Below are 18,241 nucleotides of genomic sequence, written 5' to 3' on the forward strand. Positions count from 1 at the left end.
AAATCATCTCATGTCTCTCAACTTAGCAGTTGCACAAGGCTTCATTTCGGAATTAGATGAGGGATGTTTCCAGCACGGGGAGTAACTTTTCATCCAGTGTATTAACAAAATGCAAGTGCAAAAAGCAAAATGATGTTTTAGTTTAGTTACTTTGAATAATGAAGAAGTGAAATGTAAAACTCATGTCACCTGCTACTTTCTGACAGTACATCTCAGCAAATCGGAAACATTGGCTGCAATTCAAAAGCTTGAAGTGGTCCAGGAAAGCAACAATGTTCAAGAGGGTAGGGGAAATCTCTTTACACAGCATTATTAGTCCTCAAAGATGATTAAGATAAAGACTGCTGTAGCTTTTAATTAAATAGATATATGAAATAGGGGTGGTTCATGGCTATGGGGAGAGAGCAAGGCAGGGAAATAAGTTTCATATTGTTTTAACAAAGAACCAATTTGAATTTGTTGAATATAATGGTCTCTTCCTGTAAACTGATTTGCAGAATTATTCCTTCTCATGCCAGAATCTGCTATTTCTTACCCACCTGCCTTCCCCTGCCATCACTTTGTGTGCTGCTCCTCATTAAGGTGCCTTCTGCTTCTCCTGCCCACAAACATCACAGTAAAACCAAGAAACATATCCTTCAGGGAAGGAAGCTGCCATCCTTACCTGGTCTAGCCTACACGTGACTCCAGACCCAGAGTGACGTGGTTGACCTTTAACTGCCCTCTGGGCAATAAATACTGGCCAGCTAGTCCCATGAATGATTTTTTTTTAGCAAGATTATGAGATCTCCAGGACTCTGATCCCATTGGAACAGTTCCCTCCTTCCCCCAGTACTGTTGCCAATATCCCATGAATTTGAACCATTTCTTCCACACCAATCTTTGAATCATTTATGGATCTCTTAAATCTTGTTGATCCTGTGCCAATTATCTTGTGGATCAGCTAGTAACCCATAAATTATTACCTTTTTGGTTCTGCTTTCTAATTTAGCTCTGAGCTGCTCATATTCCCTCAGCAGAAACTCTTTCCTGTCACTTCCAATATCGCTGGTACCTACATGGACCACAACAACTGGACCTTTCTCCTCCCACTCCCAGTTCCTCTGCAGCCCAGATGCAATATCCTGAACCTGGGCACCAGGCAGGCAACATAGCGTTTGGGACTCGAGATCCTGGCCACAGAGAATGGTGTCTATTCCCCTGATTGTATTATCCCTCATTACAATATACTCCATTGTGAAACAGCAGCTGTGTGGACTGTTATCAGCAGCAATGAGTAAGAATCTACTTGCATTGACTTCAGTTCACTCATTGTTTAGTGTTTAAAGTTAGTTAGACTTTTCATAAACCATTATGGCTGAGCTTGAGTTACTAAGAAGGTATTGTTTAACCAACTGTGCTCCTGCACTAGTCTCTGAAGAGTTAACTAAAATGTTAGAGGGAGAACCCAGTGCTGGTGAATCGCATTCTCCAGGTAAGTTCTCACTAAAACCAACAGTTCAGTACCATCATCACTGTGGCATGTCCTTGCCTGCTCCATACCATCCTCCTTCCCCTGAGCTTTAAATTGAAGTAATTTTCCAGTCACTTATCAGAAATCTCCCCAGCAGTTTCCTTCCTTGTTATTTATTCTGATCATTCACATGGACCTGAGGCTGCTGGAAAATATGGACACAGACCAACTGTGATGAGATGTGCTTATTTTTCACCTCCCTGGTTACAGCTCCATGAATGACATAATGTGTCACTGAGCAGCTACCTCACTATTGGAGAAGGCAATGCAAGTGGAGGTTGTGTCAGGTGGTAGGTGGCGTCCCTGTCTCTGAACCAGAAACCCTAGGATTGACTCCAGGACCTGAGGCTATTGGAGGTGTATTTATAAGTTGGCTTAGCAGGTCGATTACCAACCTGCAAATTATTCTGAGAAACTTGATGACAGGTGATAGGAGTGGGAGAGATCTCTGGGGTTAGCTATACACCAGAAGGCAACAGCAATTCACTGGCAGATCTTAGTCATGGCCTAATATTCAATCAGAAATGGAAATCCATGGTCATCAATGTCTCAGTTGGAACACAGTACATAGAGTGTGTGAAAGTTAATTGTCAAACATAAGGAAAAACAATATAAACTAAATAGTACAAGTAATGGGGTTGTAGAACAGAGAACCCTCAGACAATGCTTTAGAGGTGATGGGGGTACACTAATATCATGGTTATGTCACTGGGATAGTAATCCCAAGGTTTGGTCCATTCATCCAGTGACAAGAATTCAACCCCAATACATCAGCTGGAGAATTTAAGTTCAGGTATTCAATTCATTTAATGAAGTCCCCTTCACTTTGGGGAACTCTGCTGAGGGTATAATGGGGTTTCCATTGATGTCTTGTCACAGTTACAACCACAGAGTGGGAGACGCCCTGAGGAAATACAGCCTCAGATCCCGGCTGGCTCCCCAGCACAGCGCTGCTCTCTCCGCTACACTGCCATTGAGCTCATACCCCATCAGCCCATTTTGGGTCATATTAGAGATCCCAGGCCATCTCTCAGAGAAGAGCAGAGAGTTTATCGCAGTGTCAGAGCCAGGATTTCACCATTCATCATCACCAGCAACAGTTCTTTCTGTTTCTGGGATCTTGCTATGTGTAAACCAGTCACCAGGTAACCAACCTGGTGAAGGGCTCATGCCCGAAACGTTGATTCTCCTGCTCCTTGGATGCTGCCTGACCTGCTGCGCTTTTCCAGCAACACATTTTCAGCTCTGATCTCCAGCATCTGCAGACCTCACTTTCTCCTACCAGGTAACCAACGTCAATCATTGCATTTCAAAGTAATTTTTGTTTATGTTATTCTTAAGAGAATCATAAGGTTCTGAATTGGATAAGATGCAATATGTGAAAGACATTTTTCTCCAGAAACAATTTGGGATTAACAGTTGGCTTTATTTGACATAACCTTTCATTTTACTATAATAGATGACAAACAAGTTGAGGAAGAAGTGCCTGAAAAGGTTGAGAGTGAAGGAGCCATGTCTGAGGGTAGGTTGTCAGTATAGACAGTGACCAGGGGGTAGTGACCTGTTATAGCAGCTCACATATTGACCTTCCTCTGGCTAGTTGTACTCTCTGTCCTCAATTCCTTATTAAAAATGCTGCTCTTGCTCTTTCCCCAGAGGCATGTACACAAATCTCAGAAGTTCAGGAGGTACTCTGCTCTCATGGCTGTGTGACTGGGTTAGTTATCCCAAGACTTGGACTAATGACCCAGAGTCAAGAGTTCCAATCCCAGCTCAGCCGCTGGAGAATTTCAATACGGACAATGAAATGAATCTGGACCATGGAAGTACCAGATTCTCATAAAACCCACCTCATTCACTAGTGTCATTTAGGGAAGGAAATATGCCATCCTTACCTGGTCTGGCCTACTTGTGACTCCAGACCTATATCTACGGTAATGACCTGTAACAATTTCCTGAAATGTTCTTCTAAGTCACAGCGCATTGGCTTCATGGAGGCAGATTACCCCGTCTTCTCAAATGTATGGAATCATAGTATCCCTACAGTGTGGAAATAGGCCTTTCTCTCAACAACCCACACTGACTCTCCGACGAGGAGTATCCCACCCAGACCCATTCCCTTTACATTTCCCCTAACTAATGCATCGAACATAAACATCCCTGAACGCTATTTAGCATGACTTATTCACTTAACTGGCACATCTTTGGACTGTGGGAGGAAACCAGAGCACTCGGAGGAAACCCAAGCAGAGACAGTGAGAACTTGCAAACTCCACACAGACAGTTGCTCTAGGCTGGAATTGAACCTGGGTCCCTCGTGCTGTGAGGCAGCAGTGTTAAACACTGAGCCACCATGCCAGGCGCAAAACTGTGAAAGATAGTTTTCTCCAGAGGTGATCAGAATTTATTTGTTAACACTGATATCCCTATATGATACATAACCATTTACTTTTCTATAATAGATACCAAACAGGTTGAGGAAGAAGTGCTTGAAAAGGTTGAGAGTGAAGGAGTCGTGTCTGAGGGTAGGTTTTCAGGAGAGGTCGTGACCCGTTACAGCAGCTCACACATTGACCTTCCTCCGGCTAGTTTTACTCTCTGGCCTTGATTCCTGATTAAAATGCTGCTGTCACCTTGACTGCAGGTGTACGTACACAAACCCCAGAAGGCAGGAGGGGTTTGTTTGTAATGTGGCCATGTGACTGTGTTAGTGACTGACACCCAAGGCCTGGACTGGTGACCCATTGGCAGGAAATCAGTTCCCAGCACAGCTGCCAGAGGATTGAATTTCAGTGAATAAAATAAATCTGAAATAAAAAGTTTCTGTTCATAACAGAGACCATGAATTAATGAGGAAAAAAATAACTCCAGACTTGCTAGTACATATTCTGTAAATAAATCAAATTAAACTTGATCGGATTGTTTAAAAATGAAATGGTTTTGTAAATGAAAGGACAGAGAGCAAATGTTATGTGAAAAATGTGAGATCACTAAACCTTAGCGAGAGTATTGTAAAACAAATGGTAGAAAGGAGAGAGTGTAGAAGAGATTTACTGGAATGATGTCCTGGGTGAGGTTAAATTAAGAGAATCTGGGATTATTTTCCTGGGATTTCAGGAAAGATTAAATAGAGGTTTTCAACATTAAGAAAAGTTTTGATAGTAGAGAACAGGAGAAACTGTTTCCAGAACAGGACAGTCAGTAACCACAGGATTTAACATCATTCACACAACTTTCAGGGGGAATATGAGCGGCGCTATTTCAATGAAACTACCTATTATTATCTGGGATCCTTTGCTTGAAAGTGCACCACATGAAGCCTCATAAAACCAGTCTGAGAGAGAGATCCCCTGACAGTGGGGCAGAGTCAATGTCACAATCTGCAACTCAGACCCAAGTTCTCATTTTGGAACTGGGACTTAGTGTAAAAATGATATGAGGCACAATATTTGATTTGTGGATTCACAGATCGAAAATTAAAACAACAGTCATAATTCAATTTGCATGTAATGTTACAGAGTCTTTATCCATTGATCGAACTGAGGCTGGGGAGTTCAGTCCTCATTCTCATGTTTGAGAACGTAGAGAAGGAAATATCCTCAAAGCTCTTCCTGCTACTGAACTTCACTTTGGGGAAGTGTGCTGAGGGTATTAATGGGGTTTCCATTTATGTCCTGTCACAGTTACAGCCACAGAGTGGGAGACACCCTGAGGAAATCCAGCCTCAGATCCCAGCTGGCTCCCCAGCACAGCGCTGCTCTCTCCGCTACACTGCCATTGAGCTCACACCCCATTAGCCCACTCTGGGTCATATTAGAGATCCCAGGCCATCTCTCAGAGAAGAGCAGAGAGTTTATCTCAGTGACAGAGCCAGGATTTCACCTTCATCATCACCAGCAACAGTTCTTTCACCCGGTTCTGTTTCTGGGATCTTGCTGTGTGTAAACTGGTCAATGAACCTCAAAGTAATTCATTGTCTTTGAAACCCTCAAAGATGTTTCTGAATTGGAGCAGACACATCATGAGAGGGACATTTTCTTCAGAAATGACTGGAGTTTATCTGTTGACTATATTTTACATAACCTCATATTTTTGTGATAGATGCCAAACAGGTTGAGGAAGAAGAGCCTGAAAAGGTTGAGAGTGAAGGAGTCGTGTCTGAGGGTAGGTTACCAGTATGGACAGTAACCTGTGTGTAGTGACCTGTTATAGCAGCTCACACATTGACCTTCCTCCAGCTAGTTGCACTCTCTGTCCTAGACTCGTGCTGAAAAATGCTGCTGTCACCTTGCCTGCAGGTGCATGGATACAAACCTCAGAAGACAGGCGAGGGTTTATTAGTAATATGGCTGTGTGACCGTATTAGTGATCTGGACTGGGGGGATGGTGGTGGTGACTGTCTCAGGGTTTGGGGGATCAATTGGTAAATGACTGGGAGTGGGTGATTGGGGAGCTGGGTAGGGGGTGGGTGTGTGATTGGGGAGCTGGGTAAGGGGGTGGGTGGGTGATTGGGGAGCTGGATGGGGGAGTGAGTGGGTGTTGGGGTGGTGGGTGGGTGGGGGTGAGTGGGTGATTGGGGAGCTGGGTGGGGGGTGGGTGGGTGATTGGGGAGCTGGGTGGCGGGTTGAGGGTTTCAGTGATGCTGTAGTGTGCAGATGGTGATTCAGTGAGTTTCTGACTACTTGCGAATTCGGATGAATGGGTGGGTGATTGGGGAGCTGGGTGGGTGGGGGTGAGTGGGTGATTGGAGAGCCGGGTGGGGGAGTGAGTGGGTGATTGGGGAGCTGGGTGGGTGGGGGTGAGTGGGTGATTGGAGAGCCGGGTGGGGGAGTGAGTGGGTGATTGGGGAGCTGGGTGGGGAGTGAGTGGGTGATTGGGGTGGTGGGTGGGTGGGGGTGAGTGGGTGATTAAGGTGCTGGGTGGCGGGTTGAGGGTTTCAGTGATGCTGTAGTGTGCAGATGGTGATTCAGTGAGTTTCTGACTACTTGTGAATTCGGATGAATAGGTGAGTGAGTAACTGAGGGACAGACCCTTAGTCCATTCCTCCTCTTTGTCCTACTCCTCCTCCAGCATCACATCCTCCCCCAACCTCCACTGAAAAACTTATGTTAGTGATCCCAGGCCATCTCTCAGAGAAGAGCAGTGAGTTTATCAGAGTGTCAGAGCCGGGATTTCACCATTCATCATCACCAGCAACAGTTCTTTCACCCAGTTCTATTTCTGGGATCTTGCTGTGTGTAAACTGGTTACCAAGTAACCAATCACTGCATTTCAAAGTAATTAATTGTTTGTGATACACTTGGAGAAGTTTCTGAGTTGGATAAAACACATCATGTGAAAAACAGTTCTCTCCAGAGTGATCAGAATTTATCTGTTGACATTGATATCCCTATATGATACATAACGTTTTATTTTTCTATAATAGATGCCAAACAAGTTGAGGAAGAAGTGCCTGAAAAGGTTGAGAGTGAAGGTGTCGTGTCTGAGGGTAGGTTGTCAGTATAGACAGTGACCAGTGGGTGGTGACCCGTTACAGCAGCTCACATATTGACCTTTCTCCGGCTAGTTTTACTCTCTGGCCTTGATTCCTGATTAAAATGCTGCTGTCACCTTGACTGCAGGTGTACGTACACAAACCCCAGAAGGCAGGAGGGGTTTGTTTGTAACGTGGCCATGTGACTGTGTTAGTGACTGACACCCCAAGGCCTGGATGGTAAATCTGGAATAAACCATTTCTGTTCATAACAGAGACCATGAAAGTACCAGATTTTGTTAGAAACTCATCTGGCTCAGAAATACTCTTTAAGGAAGGAGATCTGTTGTTCCTTCGCTGGCCTGAGCTCCAGATGATTTTACAGACTAGGCCATGTGGGTGTGTGCAGGCTGCAGTGTTGGTCCCTCCCTGGGTGGGGCGAGGGGGAGGCAACTGGGTGATTTTGGAAAAGATCCTCCTGCCCCAGGGTCTATTTCTCTTGGTTAGCCCTGACCTGTGACCCTCTCAGCAGCAAATGTGGGAGTGATTCCGCAGGGAGCAGTAAGCAATGCATGAGGAGAGATGGAACAAGCCTGGCACTTTGGGCTTTGGGAATCGGGACCATTCAGGAAGGGAGGGCATGGATAGGCAGCCAGTTGGTGTTGGGGTGGAGGGCTGGTGGAGGACAGCAGATTGCCTAATGTGGGGAGGGGGGTGTTAGGGATTGAACGTTCGACTGGTCAGCAGCTAGGGAGGGCCTTTTTCCTTTTGGGGGGGTTGAGGGCTCTTTGTGGTTGCAGCAACTGTGGGACCCCCGGAGTGTGGACTGGGCAAGGGAAGCGCATATTAATACCTTCACAGCCACCTGCTGCTGTTTCTCAATGACACTGATCCCAAACCAGGTCAGTGGGGTTGGGGAGATGGGTGAGGAAGTGGGAATGGGGGGGAGGCATGGGAGGGTGGTGACTGGTGAGAGTGTGGTCTTGGGTGAGGAACTGGTGGAATTAATTAGTAAATGACTGGGAGCTGGGTGAAGGTGAGTAGCCACAACACGGTAGCTCAGTGGTTGGCACAGCTGCCTCACAGCGCCAGAGCTCCAGGTTCGATTCCACTCTCTGGTGACTGTCTGTGGGGAGTCCTCCTCGTGTTTGCTTGAATTTCCTCCAGGTGCTCCAGTTTTCTCCCACAGTCCAGAGATGTGCAGGTTAGATAGATTGCCTAAAGTGTCCAGGGGATGTGCAGGCTAGGTGGATTAGCCATGAGAAATACAAGGTTACAGGGGTAGGGTAGGGGTAGATCAGGGTGGGATGTTCTTCAGAGGGTTGGTATGGACTTGATGGACCAAATGGCCTGCTTCCACAATGCAGGGAATCCATGATGTATGAATAGATGACTGGGGTGCTGGCTGCAGGGGGGAGGGTTTCAGTGATGCTGTGCTGTGTAGATGGTGAATGAGTGAGATTCTGATTATAACCTGGGAATGTGGGTGAGTGAGTAAATGGTGTTCTCAGGGACATACTCACCCTTAATCCCTTCCTCCTCTTCCAGCAGCCTAGCCCCCACCCCTCTTGCAGAGCCGGGATTTCACCATTCATCATCACCAGCAGCAGTTTGATCACCTGGTTCTGTTTTGGTGATTTTTCTGTGTGTAAACTGGTTACCAAATTACCAAGGATAATCCCTGCATTTCAAAGTAATGCATTGTCTATGTTACCCTTATACAATCATAAAGTTGTAAATTGGATAAGTCACATGATGTGAAAGACATTTTTCTCCAGAAGTGATCAGAATTTATCTGTTGACTATATTTAACCTAATCTTGTATTTTCCTATAATAGCTGACAAATCAGTTGAGGATGAGTTGCCTGAAAAGCTTGAGAGTGAAGAAAGAGTCGTGTCTGAGGGTAGGTTGTCAGTATAGATAGTGACCAGTGTGTAGTGACCTGTTTTAGTCACTCACACACTGACCTTCCTCTGGTTAATCTTGCTCTCTGTCCTCGAATCCTGATTTAAACTACTCCAATTGCTTTTCCCCTGGTGTATGTACACTAGTAGTTGAAGGTATTGGGCTACAGCAGTATCTGGGACTGGTCATTGTGAGGCCTGGAGCTATCATCATCAGCTTGATTTGAGAATGAAACCCATGAGTTTCTTTGTTGGAGTGAACAATACAATTCTCAACCCACAGATTTCAGACACGTGGCAGGAAGTGTCATGAGCTGGTGGGATCTGGAGTGCACAATTTACTTCCTTCTCTTTGTTGCCATTACTATGTAATCTTAAAGTATTTGGACTCAAAGTCTGATGTGTATCAAGGAGCAAATTGTCAACATTTCAAATGATTGTTAAGAAATCATTCTCAGTCATTCCCAGTTAGTAACTGCAATCCTGCTGTGCTTCAAGGAAAACGTCAAAGTACCTTTGCAGCCTTTCCTTCATCTTCCCCGGTACACTGTCCAGTTGAGAGGACAGGATCCGGCTGGAGAGGTTATCCAGCCACTGGACACTGACTCCTTGTCCAGTGTAATTGGTTTGGCAGGAGTCTTGCCTGACTCCTTGTGGAGCTGCCTTCAAGAGGGACAGTAGAATCTATTCGACATTCTGATTGTTAAACCTAGAGAAGACCATGAGGCATTGCTGCTGGAATTTCTCTAACACTCCTACACAGTCCAGGCCCCACCACAGTACAGGGTGTGGTGACACCAACTGCTCTGCACACCTACGACTTTTGAGAAAGTGAGGACAGTAGATGCTGGAGATCAGTCAAAAGGGTGATGTTGGAAAAGCACAGCCAGTCAGGCAGCATCCGAGATGACGTTTTTTGACTTGTGGAAATCTTTGTTGTCAAACATTCACTGCTGTTTTTTATGGAAGGCTGAGCTGGTCTAGTGATCCTCATAATCAATGACCTCTCAAGAAAAGTGGCTGCCTATGAACGGGAAGTGGTCAACACATCCCAGAGCCTCTTCATCAGTGTATAAAAGAGACAGGATATATGACCAGCCCTGGGCTGATATTTCCATAGAATCCCTACAGTATGAAACCCAAACAGACACAGGGAGAATGTGCAAACTCCAAACAGACAGAATTGGACCAGGTTCCCTGGCACTGCTAACCACTGAGCCACTGTTCTGCACCTAAATGAGTTTTGTTTTGGCAACATACAAGGACAGACTGAGCCTTGTGTCTGCAGAGTTAAGGAGGTTGAGAGGGACTTGCAAATCTGGAAGAGTGGACAATGGCATTGCCATTATCCACAACATGTAGATCAGCTATGTCTACAGTGATCGGTTTTGTTTTGGCACAGACACAACTTAATGAATCACTTTCGACCAATCTCCAATATCCTTTCTTAAATATCAAGGACCAAATCAGGACACACTACTCCAGGTGCGGTCTCACCAACATCCTGTACAGCTATAACAAGAGCTTTTTGTTTTTGAATTCAAACTTCCTAGGCAAAATTCCATTTGACGTCTTAATTACTTGCTGCAACTGCATGCTAATGTTTTGTATTTGTTGCACAAGAACACCCAGATGTCCTTCCAAATCCATAAAACACATTAATGAAGTCTTGGTCTGACAAAAGCCCACCAACTTTGAAGACCTCAGCTGAAAAACTACGAGGGCCAAGAATTTGTTGTTTTTCATCTATTTAATTGCTAGTTGTAACTGTTCCATCAATGTTACGCCATCCATGGATTCTGTCCCACTGGGGGGTAGCCTGGGAAGTATCAAACACAACTCTGGCCTTAGCAGAGAAGGCCACATTCTGTGAACAAATTTTAAAATGTTGCTAATGTTGTTTAAAAAAAAAGTGAATGGGATTCGGCATTTTATAAATAAGTTTTAGCTCATAGAATAAACCCGAACTGGTGTATAAAAACACAAAGGTTCAGGAAGAAGAGAGAGCACGAAGGAGATTTATCAGAATGGTGCTTCCGATGATGGACTTTGCTAAAGTGAAAGAAATCTGGGATTATTTTCATTAGGATCTGAGAGCATTGCAACTTTAATAGAGGTGTTCAAAATTAAGGCAATTTCCAATCATGTGATGAGAGTATAAAAAGGGAAATGTTGTCAAAACTCCTCCTGTTCCTTAGCTGAACTCTGGTGAAATCTGTGGAGTGGTTTTCTGCAGATTCTATTGAAGTCTGTTTCTTTTTGGATCTTCCAGTGTGTGAATTGCTTTACCAAGTATAACCAACAACAAGCCACTGCATTTCAAACTAATCCATTCAGTATGGAACCCTTAGAACTATTTCTAAAACATAAAAAATAAATTATATGAAGGTTTAAAAAACAGAAATGTTTAGAACTGATCTGTTATACATAAAATATATAAGCTCACATTTTACAAAATAGATGCCAACCAGGCTGAGGAACAATTGCCTGAAAAGGTTGACAGTGAAGGAGTGTCATATCTAAGGTTGCACGGCCAGTGTATACCAGCTCATACATTGCTCTTTGTCCTTGATTCCTGATTTAAGATGCGTCTCACTTTTCCCACAAGTTGTTTGTACACAGGTCTCTGAAGGTGACGGAGGATATCATAGTGTTCTGATTGTGTTACCTGGACTTGTACTTCTGAGGCCTAGACAAATGATCCCAACGCAGCATCTGGGAAGTTAAATTCTGTTAACAAAATTAATCTGAAATATGATGTTGGTGTCAACAACTGAGATCAGGACAGTATTAGATTGTCTTAAAAACCGATTTGACTCAGTAATGCACTTTAGATAAGGAAATCTGCCAGCCTGTATTGGAATTCAGAGAATTGAAAGATGACATTATTGAAATATACAAAATTAAGAGCTTTGACTGGCTAAATGCAGAGAGGTTTTTTTTTAACCCCCTGTGAGAGTGTCTAGGATCAGAAAACATAATCTCAAAGTAAGGAGTCACCGATTTAACTCTATAAGATAAAGAGGAATGTCTTCTTCTCTCAGAGAGTAGTGAATCTAAGGAGTTCTTTACTTCAGAAAGCTGGAGAGGCTGGGTTGTTAAGAACATTCAAGACTCATGCATCGGATTCATCAGTAAACGGGATCAAGGATTTTGGGGAAATGGCAGGAAAGTGGGGTTGAGGATTATTAATCAGCCATGATCTCATTGAAGGGCAGAGAAAACCTGATGGGCTGAATGGCCTATTTCTACTTCTTTGCCTTATGGACTTACATGTGACTCCAGGCCACTTTGTGACCTTCAAACCTAAGTTCTCATTAAGGAGCTGGCACTGAGTGTAACCAAGATGAATTAATAAGGTGCAATGTTCGATTTGTGGCTTCACGGGTAGAAGCTCCATAAACTAAACCAACAGTCACAGTTTAATCTGCATGTAGTTATACACAGTCTTTATCCATTGACTGGATAGAAAGCCCTACCATCACGGTTAAGGGGGAAATTACTTCACGCTCCACCAACTTCACTTTGGGGAAGTGTGCTGAGGGTATTAATGGGGTTTCCATTGATGTCCTGTCACAGTTACAGCCACAGAGTGGGAGACACCCTCAGGAAATCCAGCTTCAGATCCCGGCTGGCTCCCCAATGCAGTGCTGCTCTCTCTGTTGCACTGCCTTTGAGCTCACACCCCATCAGCACACCCTGGGTCATGTTAGAGATCCCAGGCCATCACTCAGAGAAGTGCAGAGAGTTTATCGCAGTGTCAGAGCCAGGATTTCACCATTTATCACAACCAGCAACTGTTCTTTCACCTGGTTCTGTTTTTGGGATCTTTCTGTGTGTAAACTGGTTACCAAGTAACCAACAACAATCACCACATTTCAAAGTAATTCATTGTCTACGAAACCCTTGAAGATGTTTCTGAGTTGGATAAAACATTACATAAAGAACATTATTCTCCAGAAATGATTTCAACTCACCCATCGACTTAATTTTACATTACCACATTTTTTTCCAATACTAGATGCCAGCCAGATTGAGGAACAAGCACCTGAAATCGTTGAGAGTGAAGGAGGTGCTGTGTCTGAGGGTAGGTTGTCAGTATAGATATTAACCTGTAACCAGCGCATAGTGACCATTGTACCAGCTCCCATGCTAACCTTCACTCTATTCTATGTCCTTGAATGCTGATTAAGGATTTTGCCTGCAGATGTATGTACACAAATGTTTGAAGATGTTAGGGTGTATGTAGTATCATAGTTGTACAACTTTCATAGTAAAGCGAAGATTTAGACTAGTTATTCAGAAACAAGAGTTCCAATCCTAACATAGTATCTGGGAATTCATTTCACTTAATTAAATGATTGCAGAGTAAAACATTTATATCAATAATGGACATCATGTGAAACTGTCATAAAATCTATCTGGGGCACTAATGTCCTTTAGGGAAGGAAATCTGCCATTCTTACCCAGTCTGGTCCACATGTGATTCCAGACCCACAGTAATGTGATTAACCTTTACTTGTCCTCTTGAGTAAACACAGCAGCACCACCACATTCTGAATTAATAAGAAATGATTGTGTTGCCAGTGATTCTGTGAATTAATGAAACTAAAGTTGGTGATGTAGCTTAAAAATTGAACTGGATGTTTATAAATGAAAGCACAGAGTGCAAAAACAAAGAGCCTGTGTTAAATCTTTCAAACTGCTTATCGGGGGTACTGTAAGGCAGGCTGTAGAAAGGAAAGTAGCTTTACTAGAAATGATTACAGATTACCTATTTTACATAACCATGTATTTTTCTATACTAGATGCCAACCAGGCTGAGGAACAATTGCCTGAAAATGTTGAGAGTGAAGGAGTTGTGTCTGAGGGTAGGTTGTCAGTACAGTCAGTAACCAATGCGTGGTGACCCATTGTAGCAGCTCACATACTGACCTTCCTCTGGCTAGTTTTGTTCTCTGTCCAACATCCTGATTGAAAGTACTGCAGTCACTTTGCCTGTATATTTATGTACACAGATCTCTAGCAGCAGCATGGTGTACATTAGTATTGTGGTTGTGTTACTGGATTTGTAATGCCGAGCCCTAAACTAGTGACCCAGAGGAAAGAGTTCAAATCCCAGTTCAGAAACTGGAGAATTTCAACCTGGATAATTAAATGAACCTGGGGTGAAAGAACGTTTATATCAAAATTGGAGACCATAAAACCAACGAGATTGTCATAAGAACGCATTTGGTTCACTAATCTCCTTTAAGAAACTGCTGTCCTTACCCAGTCTGGCCTACACGTGCCTCCAGACCCACAGCAACATGGCTGACTCCTGACAGTGTTCTGAAATGGTCTAGCAAGCCACTCAGCATTTAATTCACGGAAGCAGCTCATCACCACCTACCCCATTACTGCGGTAATTATTGGGTTTGTGCTGAATAACAACATTCAAAGGAAAATTACATGAAGAGGAGAAATCTATAGGACAATGGGGTAAAACAGGGGAGTAACAAATGGACTGCAGCAGTTCTTCAGAACAGCACCTACTGCTAACTTGTCCACAGTGTTAGGTGCTTTAGTCAGGGGTAAATATAAGGTGGGGGAATGGGTCTGGATGGGTTACTCTTCGGAGTGTCATTGTGGACTTGTTGGGCCAAATGGCCTGTTTCCATACCGGAGGGAATTAATCTAACCTACTGGAGGGGGTTTACCTGGGATAGGCAATAAAAGCTGGCTTGGCCACTGCAGCCCATATCCCCTGAAAGGATAAAAAAAAATTAGACTAATTTAAAAGCTCATTCCACCACCATTTCATTCACTGTAAACCATTCTTTGACCCAGAATGAGAGACACCCTGAGGAAATCCAGCCTCAGATCCTGGCTGGCTCCCCAATGCAGTGCTACACTGCCATTAAGCCCACACCCCAGCAGCCCACTCTGTGTCATGTTAGTGATCCCAGGCCATCTCTCAGAAAAGGGCAGAGAGTTTATAACACTGTTAGAGCCGGGATTTCACCATTCATCATCACAGTTTTTTCTGTATCTGGGGTCTTGCTGTGTGTCAACTGGTTACCAGGTAACCAACGACAATCACCACGTTTCAAAGTAATTTGTGTTTATGTTACTCTTAAGAGAATCATAAGGTTCTGAATTGGATAAGACACATCATGTGAAAGACAGTTTTCTCCAGAAACAATGTCGGGTTATCTGTTGGCTTTATTTGACATAACCTTTCATTTTTCTATAATAGATGACAAACAGGTTGAGGAAGAAGTGCCTGAAAAGGTTGAGAGTGAAGGAGCCATGTCTGAGGGTAGGTTGTCAGTATAGCCAGTGACCAGGGGGTAGTTATAGCAGCTCACACATTGACCTTCCTCTGGCCAGTTGTACTCTCTGTCCTCAATTCCTTATTAAAAATGCTGCTCTTGCTCTTTCCCCAGAGGCATGTACACAAATCTCAGAAGGTCAGGAGTTACTCTGCTCTCATGGCTGTGTGACTGGGTTAGTTATCCCAAGACTTGGACTAATGACCCAGAGTCAAGAGTTCCAATCCCAGCTCAGCCGCTGGAGAATGAAATGAATCTGGACCATGGAAGTACCAGATTCTCATAAAACCCACCTCATTCACTCGTGTCATTTAGGGAAGGAAATCTGCCATCCTTACCTGGCCTGGCCTACTTGTGACTCCAGACCTATATCTACGGGAATGATCTGTAACAGTTTCCTGAAATGTTCTTCTAAGTCACAAAGCATTGGTTTCATGAAGGCAGCTTACCCCACCTCCTCAAGGGCAATTAATGAGAGAAAAAAAGCCTTGTCAGTGATGCACATATTCCATGAATAAATAAGACTAATTTTACATGGTTATTTAAAAATTAAACATGGCTTTTATAAATAAAGGCATAGGATGAAAAATCAGTAAGGTTATGCTAAACCTTTTAAGTCATTGGTTAACCACTATCTAAAGCATTGTAAAGTAACACTGTAGTAAAGAGAAAAGTCATCTCATAATGATGCCAGGATTGAGGTTAAACTAAGGGAATCTGGGATGTATGTCCTTTGAAGCAGAGAGACTTCAGGAAAGGTTAAATAGAGATGTTCGACACTTTTAAAAAAAGACTTGACAGAGGTAAAAAAGAGAAACAGTTTCAACAACAGGACAGGCAGTAACCACAGGATTTAATGCCATTGACACAAGCAATTTTTTCAATGCAGCAAGATATTTTCTGGACCTCCCTGTTTGAAAGGTCAGTAATTAACAACATCAAAATGAAGTTGAATAAATACTTGAAGAGGAGAAATTTACAGGATGATGAGGGGGAAGCTGGTGCTGGGGGAAGGTGTAGCAGTGTATAGTTCTTTCCATCACCATTTCCAGCACAGTGAACCAGTTTTAGAGAGATGTGACCATGTGCCAGTATCAGTGTTACAAACGGCACCCTCACACAAATTCTCATTAACAAACTGGGACTTAGTGTAAACAACATATGAGACAATAAGGCACAAAGTTTGGTTTATAAGTTCACAGGTAGAAACTTCTTAAACTAAAACAACAATCACAATTTAATTTGTGTGTAGATATCTGTTTAATGGACTGAAGGCTGGGTGAGTTCAAATCCCATTTCCATGGTTAAGAACCGAGAGGGGACAGTGTCCCAGTGCTCCTCCCGTTCCCCAATTTGTTACAATGTGGATGGGCTGGTGTGGAACTGGGGTGGGCAAGGTCAGAAGTCACACGACACCAGGTTTGAAATCACTTTCAAATAAACCTATTGGACTATAACCAGATGTCATGTGACTTCTGACCTTGTCCAATTTATTACAGTAGTGACAGGAGGAGTATGCCAATAATCCAGCCCCACTACTTCAACAATCACACTATTAGTATCTATTTGTTGATTCAGTTTGCAATAAGGCCAATTCCACTCTTTGTTACAGTGTTACACTGTGTTACAGTCAAAGGGGAATCAGGCAACTTTAAATTAGGATTACTTGTCCCCCCTTAAGCCCAAGGCAACAGTGTTTTGTTTAACATTTTTTTTATCCCATACCTTGTTGAATTCAGCCAAGACATTCTGTAAACTCTGGTGTTTTGTCTTTCGGTCTTAGAAATAAACTTGGAAATAGTAAAATGAAAACAAAGATAGGGCTTATTAACATATTATTCGGGTCGAATAGCCTACTCCTGTTCCTATTTTCTATGGAAGGAAATGACAAATTATGAATTTGTTAAAAGTTAAAGCTATTGGTATTAATTTACATGACTTAGAGTCCAGTAGGTCAGTGTCCAAATTGGGAGTTTGTCAATTGGTTTATTTTATACTATTTTCTTTCTTGGGAGTTAGAATTTCAGTCAAAGATGCAACAATATTTTTGCGCCAGGAAATTAGTCCAGGTTAGCAGATGAAGTCTGAGATTCTTTCTGAGGATGATGACTTCTGAGAGATAGCCTTCTGACTGTGAAGGCCTGGAACTGTGCTTGTCTCGGTGTTAACTCAGCAACCGAAATCAGAAATTAAAACTGTATTTAAAGGGGATTCAATCAGCTGTAAAAATCACATCTTAGTTTTCTTTGTTTTGGATTGTGGATTAAAATGGATAAAGGACTCTTTTAAACCAAGGACTGTGGAAGGAGTTGCTGCACATTTAGAAACTCATTACCAGAACTCAATGTGAGTTGTGTTTACACTGTTGCTTTGTTCAAGCAGTGGGAGTAGATGTCAGCTACTGTCTCACCGTGGGTCTGTACAAAGCAAGATTCACCCCGAGACAGATTGCTGACTGCACCCACCAATCAGGACCAGTGGTGGAGACCAGGAGTCATCAGCATGACAACTCCTTATGATTGGTTCCTAAGCAAGTGTGGGTGATATTCAGAAGAAGCCTTGAGGCAGCAACAGAGGAAAGATTTCTCTTTCTTTCTCTGTCTTTGTGCAGTAAAGTAACCAAAATCTGGAAGATATTCTCTCCCAACAGTTGCTATAAACTGGTGCCTCTAACCAGTGTCTGAAAGACTGAACAATTATTGAGTCAATTGCCCTGTCTGCATTAAAGAATTGAAAGATCGTGGAAAGTATAGAAAGTCCTAAATTAGAAGGATATGAGAAGCTAAAGGGATGCTTTATTGAATCCTGTAGAGTGGTGCTCTTGAACTGTGTTTCCCCAATAACATCCATGTTTGTTACTCTCAGTCTTTTTGGAGGTGTGTGGGGGCTAGGATTTAAGAAGTGGTTAGACGTTCAGCTCGGGGAATCATATTGATAATTCAGTTTTGTTTGCCAGTGATTAGAACTGATTTCTTTGCAATAAATAATGCTTCTTGTTAAGTACAGAAACCTGGTCAGTGTTTTCTGTTAATAAAT

The 18,241-nt window shown here is 43.1% G+C and overlaps 1 protein-coding gene across 6 annotated transcripts in view; it reads left to right on the top strand.

Annotated features, from left to right (window-relative positions):
- Positions 1 to 18,241, top strand: part of odad4 (outer dynein arm docking complex subunit 4) — a 94,033-nt gene that overhangs the window by 48,598 nt on the left and 27,194 nt on the right. The window lies entirely within an intron of this gene.

The sequence above is a fragment of the Chiloscyllium plagiosum genome, unplaced genomic scaffold (genome assembly GCF_037043375.1).
Source record: "Chiloscyllium plagiosum isolate Xiang-an unplaced genomic scaffold, Cpla_swu_hap1 HiC_scaffold_32, whole genome shotgun sequence".
In the NCBI taxonomy this organism is placed as follows: Eukaryota; Metazoa; Chordata; class Chondrichthyes; order Orectolobiformes; family Hemiscylliidae; genus Chiloscyllium; species Chiloscyllium plagiosum.